We start from the raw sequence: 14,349 nt of genomic DNA, 5'->3' as shown, positions 1-14,349 counted from the left end.
TCCAGTTTGGATTCGGAAGACAGACACTATCTCTACTTTTAAGATTAGGCTTAAAACTTTCCTTTTTGCTAAAGCATATAGTTAGGGCTGGACCAGGTGACCCTGAATCCTCCCTTAGTTATGCTGCAATAGATGTAGGCTGCCGGGGGATTCCCATGATGCATTGAGTTTTTCCTTTCCAGTCACCTTTCTCGCTCTCTATGTATTAACAGACCTCTCTGTGTTGAATCATATCTGTTATTAACCTCTGTCTCTCTTCCACAGCATGTCTTTTATCCTGTCTTCCTTCTCTCACCCCAACCGGTCGCAGCAGATGGCCGCCCCTCCCTGAGCCTGGTTCTGCCGGAGGTTTCTTCCTGTTAAAAGGGAGTTTTTCCTTCCCACTGTCGCCAAAGTGCTTGCTCATAGGGGGTCATATGATTGTTGGGTTTTTCTCTGTATCTATGAAGCGCCTTGAGGCGACTTTTGTTGTGATTTGGCGCTATATAAATAAAATTGAATTGAATTGAAATTGAATTGAATGAGAAACACATCTTCCTTGTTTCATGTCCAATAACAATAAATGAAGAGCTAATAAAGAGCTATTCTATTGTAAAATGCTGAGATGATTATTAGACAGAACCCAGCGGCTCACCAAAAGCCTGCATTGAAAATCTATATGAAAGTAATCTATGCTCATATATGACAAAATCCTTTAACTGTCACTGTGTTTTTCATCTGTGCTCTTGTTGGTTGGACAAGTTTCTAAATGACAAAGAGCTCAGTGGACTTTGCATCCATCAAATCCTGAATGCAAAGTCCAGGATTTGGACTGTTTGGATTGTTTTTACTTCACAGCTTTGTGATGAAGGCTAAAGAACAGCCATATGAACTATTACCAATATGAATCCTGATGGCATGACGTGGGCATAGACCCACCAAAGCAACACTCAGCTCACCTCATTCCAGGCGCTTGTCTGCTGGAGACCGTGAGCCTTGTTAGTCACACATTAGCACCGTGGTAGGAAACAGCCTCCATCATTTCATTAGATATGAATTTGGACTGTTTCCCTCTGGATGAGAACTGATAGGTTTGTAGCATAAACCTATTCGCTGGAATGTTAAGGACAATTTACTACACAGCAAAAGCAAGACACAAGTAGGCAAAATTCTTTGTGTTACTCATGTATGAGGGAGAGAACCGCAACAAGCGCCGTTCCTTCGCTTTACCCCAGTCGCTCTCGTCTGCTCCCCCGTAACACTGCTGTTTTATTGAAGTTACATGAATATACATAGATTCATTAACATATGACGTATACATACACACAAAGAGTACCTTGCCTGTGCGTTGTGTAAGTGTGGGTGTGTGTGTGTGTGGGGTCAGAGTGTGACCCCATGAAGACTCCCCAAAGCTGGTGTCAGGAGTCTAGCGGTCCATCTAAACAAAAGGCTCTTATACTCAAAAAGATATACGTGTGTTTGTTATACCATATATCAATAAGAGAAGATACGACCTCTTCATGCTACACAGAGTTGTTACAGACCTCCTAGGATGAGACATCCTTTCAATCTACAAATGATTATATACCTCTAAGCATATATGAGTAAATATTTCTAAGTATAAATGACAATAAACAATACAAATCTAACAACAACCAAGTCTGTCAAATCTATTTATCCAACACCAACTATCAAACACATTGGCTCACAGTCAGATTGGCTTTGTATGGATGGTGTAACAGGGTTTGGGAAAGGATCCTGAAAGCTGAATATAATACAGAACAATAACAGGACATATAATAATGTAGCAAACATGATCTTCAACAGGCACACTTCTATTATTCATGATCACAGACACAAAGAACTTGTGCAGCCCTGATATCAGCCCTAATATATGAGTGTGTTTGCCCAAAGATTGAAACAGCATCAACATGACAGTTGTAAGAAATCTTCTCTCAGCCTTGTTTGGCAGAAGATCCCTGCAACAAAGATTGTAGCTGAAAGATGACGTGTGTAAAGTTTGCTCTTTGGGAGGGTTGAGGCTGTTTTTAGACCTTTGATAGTTTCCAGTCCAGTTCTGAAAGACAGAAATAAAAACAACATCATTAAGATCAGATCATGGAGCTGTTTTCTGCCTTGTTTCTAACTTCAGATTAAAAGACTTGACTACAATAAAGATGCTAACATGTATCTGTAGCAACAACATCATTGAATCTTACATCTATAACAACTGGAGCCCAACCAGATTCCAATTCAGTGCACTGCCATCTTGGTAAACTCAAGATGGCGGCTCAGTGTCCCACCGGTCTATGCTATGTTTGGATAATTTTGTACGCCTTGTTTCTGTTTTTGTGTTCTACCGGCCAAGCAAATAACATCTACTGTTAGGATGCCTGGGTCGTTGACCCACAGTTTTGAGTTTATTATATTATTCATCATTTCTAGTTTTTGGTTTCAGTGTCAGATTTGTGCTTTCTGTTTTCTGTCTGTAATCCTTATTTGCCGTCACCCCTGTCTGCTATATCCCCGTGTCCAGTCAGTGCCTGTGTCTGCCCTGGTCCTACGTCTCTGTTCCCTCTGTTGTAGTACCTGCATGTGACTCTGTATCTGTCTGTGTTATGTTTCCTGTTTTATTTTGAAGGTCCATCTCTTATGTTAATGTATCTGGTTCCCCTGTTTCGTTATGCATAATTTTCCCCAGCTGTGTTTTCCTCCTGTTACTCATTCCCTGATTGCTCCCTCTGTGTATTTCAGCCCTGCATTTCTCTGTGTCCGTGTTGCGATCTACCGTTTACAATGCTGTGTGTTCTCTCTGCTTGCCTGAGTTTATGTTTGTACTTTGGAAGTTTGTTACTTTGAGTTCAGCATTAAAGCTGTTTTGAGTTCAAGTTTTTCTCCGAGTGTCTGCACCTTGGGTCCTTTTCCTGCCTGCACACAGCCTTCACATAACAGAAGATCGCGACCACAACATGGACCCAGCAGACCCCGTGTGGCATCGGCGGCCCGCAGTTTCTGCCTTCCTCAAGGAGAGGGTGAGGCAGGAGGCTAAGCATGTCCGTGAGCTCGAGTCACCCCTCTATGGGTCACATTTGGCTTGGGGAGGGCGCCGCAGCCTCCAAACTGCCATGGCTACAGCTGAGCCGGCACCTATGCCTTGGTCTATCAGATTGAGCACATGCTCATTATCTCCAATCACTACACCTTCGTCTCCACCCCCGGTTTTCCAGTCCGACAAGAGGGTTAAGCGGCAGAGGAAGAAGTATTACGTGACACCGGACATTAGACTCCGCTGCAGTCCTTCGCTCTGTTTTTGGGTCTGGTTCTGAGCTTCACAAACTCTCTGCTTCCTCATCTCAGCCTGAACCTTTGGAGGATTCGCACCCCAATTTGCCACCTCCCACTTTGCCACCTCCCACTTCCCGGAGAAAGCGACGCTCACGCGGTCGCCACTCTGTCGCCACTCTGTCGCCACTCTGTCTCTTCTGGGCCACTCCCTGTGGTGAGTTATGATGACTGTTTTCATTCTGCTCCCTCTGAGCTGGAAAAAGACCATCATGTAAACACTACAAATTCTGAGACTGTAAAAACTGTTAAGACTGTTAGACGTGGTGGTGGTAGGAAGCTAAAAAACATTGTAGAGGAGTCTGTGTTTGCTGAGCCTGCACCTTCGCCCCGTTGTATTCCTGCTCCCAGGGCAGCTTGGGCCCAGCATTCCCCTGCACCTGTTTCAGTGCTTCAGGTGAGGGAGGCTGAGGTTCAGCTGGTCCCTGCTCTGGTATCCAGGCCAGCTGAGGCTCTGCCTGTCGCTGCACCCATACCAGCTCTTCGGGTGGGGACAGCAGCTGCCCAGCCGTTGATGGTGCCTATCCCGGCTCCCAAGGTGAGGCTAGCCAGGACACAGCCTACCTCTGCACCCGTGCCTAATCCTCGGGTGGGAGCGGCTAGTGCCCAGCAGGCTCGTGCACCCATTTCTGTGCACCCCCCCCAAGCTTCCCGCTGGAATTGAAACGATGGGACGAGGCGCGACTTCTCACAACGAACGCAGCATGGTTAACACATTGGAGACGCTTACAGCTGCCATGAAGACTCAAAATAACACCATTGAGCGTATATTGGGATACATCAAAGAGAGGCCTGCTCAAAATGGACACGCTCTGGACACGCACACACATACACTTACACTGACCCTTGAGCGAAAGTTGGATCACATCGCAGAACGGCTCATTGCAGTTGTGAGGTCTCAGAATCAAAAGAATGACAACACCACGGAACAGACGTTTGATACCATCATGGGGAGGCTCGCGGTTCTCCAATGGGAGATTGAGAGACCAGTGTTGGAGTGTTAAAGAACAGCTTTGAAATTCTCCTGAGCTGTTGAAAAGTCAACAACATCAATGTGCGGACACCACGGCGCCAGCTGCGGGTCCAAGGCTGGAGCCGAACAAAAAAACTCCCTGATAACGAGTGTGTGATGACTATTCTTCCCATTCTATGTAAAGCCACCTGGGATGGCTGGCAGACTGTTTACTTAGCCTGATAGGGCGGAGGACACTGTCTCAGCTGAACTCTGGACACACACACACACACACTTACACTGATAAGCACGCACTCATCCCCCTCCCTTTCCAAACGCCTTCGATGCTTGTTTCCTGTGGGGGAAGACGGCGGGTCTGTGTGCTGCGCTGGAATGGTAGCGCTGTGCAGGATGACTGCTGTGTATCCTTCGGATTACTCCTCACCAACTACCCAACCCTGTGGCTTGTCACGTGCTCCAATGTTGTACTGTGGACATTTATGTGCTCTCTGTGCAGAGGAGTTTTTTTGTTTCCTGCTCTCATGCTGTCCTCCCATAGGTGCCAGCATGAGTAGAGGTCTCATTTTTTCCTCTTGTACTTTCCCATTGTTGTGTACTTTATCAGTGTTTTTTTTCTGTAACGCTGCCGATCTCCGACCTGTATTCCCATGTGATGTCTACGTTGTGTGTGTGTGTAAGTCGGGGGGGAGTCTATTCCTCTGCAGGGTCACCTGCATATAGCCAATAAAGCATTCATTCATTCATTCAATACATCTGAAACTTCTGACCATAGCTCACATATTAGCTCGCTTATCAGTTCAGCAACCTGTTCCTGCTGGAGGGTCCGAAGGAATGCTTCAGCCTTCCGTCTCAGCTGGAGTTTCCAAGGGGCCCGTCCGGCCTTCGTTTGTCTTCGCTGGAGGGTCCGAGGGACCGCTTCAGCAGCTTGCTCCTGCCGGAGGGCCCGAGGAGCCCGTCCAGCCATCAGCGTCGCCTGCAGAAGCCTTGCCAGCTTCAGCCTCGCCTTCAGCCTTGGCCTCGCCTGGTCCTGCAGCTGCCACGCCGCCATCCGGACCACATCCTGCACTTCAACATAGCCGGCCTCCTTCCGGGCCTCTGATGGGACGTCATCACTGTCATGGACGGCCCCCTGAACTACGTTGCAGCTGGTGCCTCCCGCCCAGCCGGCCTCCTGACCTGCTCCGCCGGTGCCTTCCACCCGGCCGGCCTCCTGAACTGTTTTCTGTGCTCTTGGGCCGTCAGCCTCCGGGCCGGCCCCCTGAGCTTTTTTTTGGTCTCATAATAACAGCTGTTTACATACCACCAGATGCTAATGCTAACTTGGCGATAGCACTTCTGCATGCAAACATCAATAATAAACAGAGCATTTACCCTGACACTGTACAGATCGTAGCAGGGGACTTCTTAAAAACAGCAATACCCAAATTCCACCAGCATGTCAAGTGTGCCACTAGGGGTGACAAGATTCTGGACAAAGTTCATTCCAACATCAAAATGGGCTACAGGGTCAGACCTCTGCCTCATCTGGGTCAGTCTGACCACTTGTCACTGTTTCTAATACCTGCATATGCTCCCTGAAGAAAACTGCTCCTACAATCACAAAGAATATTACCATATGACCAGAGGGTGCCTCTCAGTAGCTGCAGAAATGTTTTGACAGTACCAATTGGGATATCTTTGAATATCAGTACCTGGAAATGTTCACAGACAGAGTTCTCTGCTACCTCAAACACTGCATAGACACTGTTACAGCAGACAAATGTATCTGCTTATCCCAACCATGCTGCAGGCTGTTAGCTCGAGGAAGGCGGTGGGTCCTAATGGTGTGCCAGGTCGAATATTAAGGGATTGTGCAGAACAGCTGGCTGTGATCTTCACCAGGATCTTCAACAAATCCCTCGCACAGGCAACTGTCCCACTCTGCCTGAAGTCCTCCACTATAGTCCCCTTGCCTAAGAAGCCCCACATCACCAGCCTGAATGACTACAGACTAGTGGCACTCACCCAAGTGGTAATGAAATGCTTTGAGAAGCTGGTCCGCAGACACATGACAGCAGCCCTGCCAATCACGCCACTCTTGTATTAATCTATGTGCTGACTGAAGCATGTATGTGGGAATGTATGTGAATGTTTGTTGATACCTCTTATTAGCACTTTAAGTATTCTATTTATTTTATTTATTGATTTGATTTGGTTTTATGTACATGGTGATATTGTTAGGGATGATGCAATGATCAGGGACCATTTTTAATTCCGTTGTACATGTGACAATGACAATAAAGATTCTGATTCTGATTCTGTAGGAACAGCATAATTGAATCTTCCATCTATAACAACTGGAGCCAAACCAGTGGCCTCTGCTGGTATCACTGGTGAGTCAAAACTTGTCATTCCTTGTTGGATTTAGATTTCAGGGCTTCCTTTTGCTCCTCCGTTATAACTGTTCTCTCTTCTCAACAAATGATGACACAAAGGAATCACCACTGACAAAGATGATACTGATGTAAACACATTATTGAAAGGTGTTATACTTAAAATAAAAACACTTTTACAAGCACAGCAGATAAAACAGAGTCAATATTTTCTTCTTTATTTAAGTGACGTGTCTCACAGATGTGACCTAGTAAAGTGTAACTGAACATTAGTAACGTTATTAACACTCTCATGGCGTGCTTTGAAGTTAGCATCAGCTAAAGTAACATACTAGCAAAAAACTATTTCCAGGCTCAACTTCCATCATACAGATGATGCTCGTGGCAAAAGAGTAATGTTCAGAAGCCTTTTTATTATGAAATCTGTTTCTGTTCATGAGGAAATTATATTCAAACTGATTAAATAGACATTTTTCAGTAGTTAGCTGCTATGCGCCTGTCTCAGTGTGAAGTGAACTGGAGTCTGCCTGTACTGGCTCTGGATTCATCGTTGTCCGTCCAACAGCGATCCGGCTCACCAATTGGTGATAACGACCTATTGAGCCTGCTAGCAGGTGCAGGAGGGCCAATCTGAGCCACAGTTTTGGGGCTGATAACTGCTAATAACGCCCACTGATGGACTGATAACATGAAGATTAAATGTCAGTTAAAATTAGAGCTTTTTTAAAACCTCAGACTGAGGTCTTATTTTGAAAGCCAGAGTTTGTTAAGCTGTTTCCAGGAGCAGAACCCTGAACAATTAGAAAAAGCAGATGTAAAACCCCTTCATGTCATCTGTGCTCATTAAACTGACATCATGCAGTTAATCTTCTCATCAGCAGAGGGCCACAAATCACCATCAATGAAGAGAGAAGTAGATGTTAGTGACATCAGAGCTGTACGTATTGATCTGATCAATGTGGAAGTCCATGGTTCAAGGTTCAAGGTTCTTTATTTGTCACATGCATAGTTATACAAGTATAACACACAGTGAAATGTAGCCTGACACGCTCCTCAACATGTGCAAAAGTGGTGGTGGGGGGGGGGGGGTAGAGGAAGAACATTTTATATATATATATATATATATATATGTATGTATGTATGTATGTATATGTATATGTGTGTGTGTGTGTGTGTACATATACAGTGGGGCAAAAAAGTATTTAGTCAGCCACCGATTGTGCAAGTTCCCCCACTTAAAATGATGACAGAGGTCAGTAATTTGCACCAGAGGTACACTTCAACTGTGAGAGACAGAATGTGAAAAAAAAATCCATGAATTCACATGGTAGGATTTGTAAAGAATTTATTCGTAAATCAGGGTGGAAAATAAGTATTTGGTCACCTCAAACAAGGAAAATCTCTGGCTCTCACAGACCTGTAACGTCTTCTGTAAGAAGCTTTTCTGTCCCCCACTCGTTACCTGTATGAATGGCACCTGTTTGACCTCATCATCTGTATAAAAGACACCTGTCCACAGCCTCAACCAGTCAGACTCCAAACTCTGCCATGGCCAAGACCAAAGAGCTTTCGAAGGACACCAGGAAAAGAATTGTAGACCTGCACCAGACTGGGAAGAGTGGATCTACAATAGGCAAGCAGCTTGGTGTGAAAAAATCAACTGTGGGAGCAATCATCAGAAAATGGAAGACATATAAGACCACTGATAATCTCCCTCGATCTGGGGCTCCACGCAAGATCTCATCCTGTGGGGTCAAAATGATCATGAGAACGGTGAGCAAAGATCCCAGAACCACACGGGGGGACCTGGTGAATGACCTGCAGAGAGCTGGGACCAAAGTAACAAAGGTCACCATCAGTAACACACTACAACGGCAGGGAATCAAATCCCGCAGTGCCAGACGTGTTCCGCTGCTGAAGCCAGTGCATGTCCAGGCCCGTCTGAAGTTTGCCAGAGAGCACATGGATGATACAGCAGAGGATTGGGAGAATGTCATGTGGTCAGATGAAACCAAAGTAGGACTTTTTGGTATAAACTCAACTCGTCGTGTTTGGAGGAAGAAGAATACTGAGTTGCATCCCAAGAACACCATACCTACTGTGAAGCATGGGGGTGGAAACATCATGCTATGGGGCTGTTTTTCTGCCAAGGGGACAGGACGACTGATCCGTGTTAAGGACAGAATGAATGGGGCCAAGTATCGTGAGATTTTGAGCCAAAACCTCCTTCCATCAGTGAGAACTTTGAAGATGAAATGAGGCTGGGTCTTCCAACATGACAATGATCCAAAACACACCGCCCGGGCAACAAAGGAGTGGCTCCGTAAGAAGCATTTGAAAGTCCTGGAGTGGCCTAGCCAGTCTCCAGACCTCAACCCCATAGAAAATCTGTGGCGGGAGTTGAAAGTCTGTGTTGCTCGGCGACAGCCCCAAAACATCACTGCTCTTGAGAAGATCTGCATGGAGGAATGGGCCAAAATACCAGCTACTGTGTGTGCAAACCTGGTAAAGACCTATAGTAAACGTTTGACCTCTGTTATTGCCAACAAAGGTTATGTTACAAAGTATTGAGTTGTATTTTTGTTATTGACCAAATACTTATTTTCCACCCTGATTTACAAATAAATTCTTTACAAATCCTACCATGTGAATTCATGGATTTTTTTTTCACATTCTGTCTCTCACAGTTGAAGTGTACCTCTGGTGCAAATTACTGACCTCTGTCATCATTTTAAGTGGGGGAACTTGCACAATCGGTGGCTGACTAAATACTTTTTTGCCCCACTGTATATATATATGTATATATATATATATATATATATATATATATATATATATATGAGTATATACATTGGAAGGACAGGCCCCTGCAAGGTATGTACCACTGGCAGATAGAGGAGGTGGCTGATATCCAGAAATCCTACCAGTGGCTGGACAAAGCTGGACTGAAAGATAGCACGGAGGCACTAATCATGGCAGCACAAGAACAAGCTCTGAGTACAAGATCAATAGAGGCTGGGGTCTATCACACCAGGCAAGACCCCAGGTGCAGGCTGTGTAAAGATGCTCCAGAGACAATCCAGCACATAACAGCAGGGTGCAAGATGCTAGCAGGCAAGGCATACATGGAACGCCATAACCAAGTGGCCGGCATAGTGTACAGGAACATCTGTGCCGAGTATAACCTGGAAGTCCCGAGGTCAAAATGGGAAATGCCCCCAAGGGTGGTGGAGAATGACCGAGCTAAGATCCTGTGGGACTTCCAGATACAGACGGACAAAATGGTGGTGGCTAACCAACCGGACATAGTGGTAGTAGACAAACAGAAGAAGACGGCCGTAGTGATCGATGTAGTGGTTCCGAATGACAGCAATATCAGGAAGAAGGAACACGAGAAGCTGGAGAAATACCAAGGGCTCAGAGAAGAGCTCGAGAGGATGTGGAGGGTGAAGGTATCGGTGGTCCCCGTGGTAATCGGAGCACTAGGTGCGGTGACTCCCAAGCTAGGCGAGTGGCTCCAGCAGATCCCGGGAATAACATCGGAGATCTCTGTCCAGAAGAGCGCAGTCCTGGGAACAGCTAAGATACTGCGCAGGACCCTCAAGCTCCCAGGCCTCTGGTAGAGGACCCGAGCTTGAAGGATAAAACCGCCCGCAGGGGCGTGCTGGGTGTTTATACACATATATATGAGTATATACATTGGGTGAATGTGCAGTGGTAGAAGCAAGCAGGTGAATTCTGTACATTAATATGAATAGACATCTGACTATTTTACAGAATAGACAATATAAACATATTTAAAATTAAAGGAATTTGGAATGTACATTGTGCCTAGGTTTAGAGTGTCTGGAACAGAGTCCTGTCTCAGTCAATTATAGATGATGTGAGAGGGTGGGTGTGTGTGTTTAGGGCCCGGATGGCTTGGGGATAGAAGCTCCTCTTGAGTCTCTCTGTCCTTGCCCGGATGATGAGGAACCTTCTACCAGATTGCAGAAGTTGGAAGAGTTTGTTGCCAGGATGGGACGGGTCCTTCAGTATCTGCGCTGCTCAAGTCCGGCATCTCCTGGTGTAGGTGTCCTGAAGCAGGAGGAGAGCAATCCTGCAGCAGCGTTCTGCTGTATGGATCACTCTCTGGAGAGCTTTTTGGTCCTTCACACAGCTGTTCCCAAACCACGATATCATGTTCTGTGTGAGGATGCTCTCCACAGCGCCTGTATAGAAAATCCTGAGGATCTTTGGAGAGACCCTGAACTTCCTCAGTTGTCGTAGGTGATACAGGCGCTGCCCAGCCTTTTTGGTCTGGACCTGAATGTGGGCAGACCATGTCAAGTCTGAGGAGATGTGGACACCAAGATACTTGAAGGACTGCACCCTCTCCACTGGAGCTCCATTGATGATAATGGGCTTGTAGTCTCTGTGCTGACTCCTTCTGAAATCCACCACCAGCTCCTTGGTCTTGCCGACGTTCAGCTGGAGGTGGTTGTCCTGGCACCATGATGCCAGATTCTTCACTTCGTCCATGTAGGCCGCCTCATCGTTGTTGGAGATGGCGCCCAACACCACTGTGTCGTCAGCAAACTTCACAATGGTGTTGGAGCCGTGGGTGACCACACAGTCTGAAGTGTAGAGGGAGTAGAGCAGTGGCGAGAGGACACATTCCTGAGGTGCTGCTGTGTTGATGGTGATGCTGTTAGAGACACATCTACCCACCCTCACCACCTGAGTTCTGCTAGTGAGGAAGTCCAACACCCATGCACACAGACGGCTGTTAAGTCCCAGATCCCTCAGCTTTGTGAACAGTCTGCAGGGCACTATTGTGTTAAACGCTGAACTGTAATCAACAAACAGCATTCAATTCAATTCAATTCAATTCAATTCAATTCAATTCAATTCAATTCAATTCAATTCAATTCAATTTTATTTATATAGCGCCAAATCACAACAAATGTCGCCTCAAGGCGCTTCATAGATACAGAGAAAAGCCCAACAATCATATGACCCCCTATGAGCAAGCACTTTGGCGACAGTGGGAAGGAAAAACTCCCTTTTAACAGGAAGAAACCTCCGGCAGAACCAGGCTCAGGGAGGGGCGGCCATCTGCTGCGACCGGTTGGGGTGAGAGAAGGAAGACAGGATAAAAGACATGCTGTGGAAGAGAGACAGAGATTAATAACAGATACGATTCAATACAGAGAGGTCTGTTAGCACATAGTGAGTGAGAAAGGTGACTGGAAAGGAAAAACTCAATGCATCATGGGAATCCCCCGGCAGCCTACATCTATTGCAGCATAACTAAGGGAGGATTCAGGGTCACCTGGTCCAGCCCTAACTATATGCTTTAGCAAAAAGGAAAGTTTTAAGCCTAATCTTAAAAGTAGAGATAGTGTCTGTCTCCCGAATCCAAACTGGAAGTTGGTTCCACAGAAGAGGGGCCTGAAAACTGAAGGCTCTCCCTCCCATTCTACTTTTAAATACTCTAGGAACAACAAGTAGGCCTGCAGAGCGAGAGCGAAGTGCTCTAATAGGGTGATATGGTACTACAAGGTCATTAAGATAAGATGGGGCCTGATTATTTAAGACCTTGTATGTGAGGAGCAGGATTTTGAATTCAATTCTGGATTTAACAGGAAGCCAATGAAGGGAAGCCAAAACAGGAGAAATATGCTCTCTCTTTCTAGTCCCTGTCAGCACTCTTGCTGCAGCATTTTGGATTAACTGAAGGCTTTTCAGTGAGTTTTTTGGACATCCTGATAATAATGAATTGCAGTAGTCCAGCCTGGAAGTAATAAATGCATGAACTAGTTTTTCAGCGTCACTCTGAGACAGGATATTTCTAACTTTAGAGATGTTGCGCAAATGGAAGAACGCAGTCTTACATATTTGTTTAATATGTGCGTTGAAGGACATATCCTGGTCAAAAATGACTCCAAGGTTCCTCACAGTGTTACTGGAGGCCAAGGTAATGCCATCCAGAGTAAGAATCTGGTTAGATACCATATTTCTAAGCTTTTCAGCGCCGAGTACAATGACCTCAGTTTTATCTGAGTTAAGAAGCAGAAAGTTAGTGGCCATCCAAGTCTTTATGTCTTTAAGACATTCCTGCAGTTTAACTAATTGGTGTGTGTTATCTGGCTTCATGGACAGATAGAGCTGGGTGTCATCTGCATAGCAGTGAAAATGTATGCTATGTCTTCTAATGATGCTGCCTAGGGGAAGCATGTATAATGTAAACAGAATTGGTCCTAGCACTGAACCCTGTGGAACTCCATAATTAACCTCAGTGTGTGAAGAGGACTCTCCATTTACATGCACAAATTGGAGTCTATTAGATAGATATGATACAAACCACTGCAGTGCAATACCTGTAATACCTACAGCATGTTCTAATCGCTCTAATAGGATATTATGGTCAACAGTATCGAATGCTGCACTAAGGTCAAGAAGGACAAGCACAGAGATGAGTCCACTGTCAGAGGCCATAAGAAGATCATTTGTAACCTTCACTAAAGCTGTTTCTGTGCTGTGATGAACTCTGAAACCTGACTGAAACTCTTCAAATAAACCATTCCTCTGCAGATGATCTGTTAGCTGTTTGACAACTACTCTTTCAAGGATTTTTGATATGAAAGGAAGGTTGGAGATTGGCCTATAATTAGCTAAGACTGCTGGGTCTAGAGATGACTTTTTGAGTAAAGGTTTAACTGCAGCCACCTTGAAGGCCTGTGGTACATAGCCGATTATTAGAGATAGGTTGATCATATATAAGATCGAAGAATTAATCAATGGCAGGACTTCTTTGAGCAGTTTTGTAGGAATGGGGTCTAAAAGACACGTTGATGGTTTGGAGGAAGTAATTGTTGAAGTTAACTCAGAAAGATCAATTGGAGAAAAAGAGTCTAACTTAACATCAATGAAACTAAGAGTAGCTGTAGATAATATTACATCTGTGGGATGATTATTGGTAATTTTTTCTCTAATGATAAAAATTTTATTTGTGAAGAAGTTCATGAAGTCATCACTAGTTAACGTTAAAGGGATGGTTGGCTCAAAAGAGCTCTGACTTTTTGTCAGCCTGGCTACAGTGCTGAAGAGAAACCTGGGGTTGTTCTTATTTTCTTCAATCAGTGATGAGTAGTAAGCTGTTCTGGCTTTGCGGAGGGCTTTCTTATAAAGCAACAAACTATTTCTCCAGGCTAAATGATGATCCTCTAAATTTGTGACACGCCATTTCCTCTCCAGATTACGAGTCATCTGCTTTAGGGTACGTGTTTGAGAATTATACCATGGGGTCAGGTACTTCTGATTAGAGACCTTAGTTTTCACTGGAGCTACAGTATCCAGAGTCGTACGTAGTGAGGAGGTGAAATTATTAACAAGATAATCGACCTCTGTTGGGGTAGCGTTCAGATAGCTGCTCTGCTCTGTGTTGGTACAGGGCATTGACGATGATAACAGTGGCTGGATTATATTCTTAAACTTAGTTAGAGCGCTTTCACAAAGACATCTACTTTGATAAAGTCCACTCTCCACTGCTGCGTAATCAATTATTGTAAATGTAAATGTTATCAAGAAATGATCAGACAGGAGAGGGTTTTCAGGAAACACTGTTAAATGTTCAGTTTCTATGCCATATGTTAAAACAAGATCTAGAGTGTGATTAAAGTGGTGGGTGGGTTCTTTTAC

Source organism: Neolamprologus multifasciatus, chromosome 18 (genome assembly GCF_963576455.1).
Source record: "Neolamprologus multifasciatus chromosome 18, fNeoMul1.2, whole genome shotgun sequence".
Lineage (NCBI taxonomy): Eukaryota > Metazoa > Chordata > Actinopteri > Cichliformes > Cichlidae > Neolamprologus > Neolamprologus multifasciatus.
Note: the sequence above shows the minus strand (reverse complement) of the source record.